Source organism: Plasmopara halstedii (genome assembly GCF_900000015.1).
Source record: "Plasmopara halstedii genome assembly, contig: Scaffold_262, whole genome shotgun sequence".
Classification (NCBI taxonomy): Eukaryota; Oomycota; class Peronosporomycetes; order Peronosporales; family Peronosporaceae; genus Plasmopara; species Plasmopara halstedii.
Genome location: NW_020187183.1, coordinates 756,650 through 757,096, shown reverse-complemented (window position 1 = coordinate 757,096; position 447 = coordinate 756,650).

Genomic DNA, 447 nt, shown 5'->3' with positions numbered 1-447 from the left:
GCGGACCCAGGGGTCAAGCCAATCACAGCGCGAGGGGGCTGGTCGGCGGGGGATGGGGGGGCGGAAGCAGCTGGATAATTCACCTTCAGAAATAGGGATAAACAACTGGAGCGGTGGGCTGGGGTTGGGGAGTACTTCTGGAGATTTGACTTGCGTAGTAGCCGGCAAATTGAGAAGTTCATAACACAAATCAGAGTATTAAGCATCATTCAAATTTCTGTTGACCGGTACACCTAAGGTGCACAGATGCGAAACATTTTTATCCGGACAGAGAGCATACGACACATTTACAATGGAGGCGCACACAATACAAGCTTGGCGCTGCTGCTGCATGAGGCGAGGAAACCCCAAATCTAGCATCGGACCGCCGCGATACGCTACAAGAAGGTCGATGCCGATGTTACACAGTTTATAAATGAGATAAAAGAGGATTTACGGGATATGTAC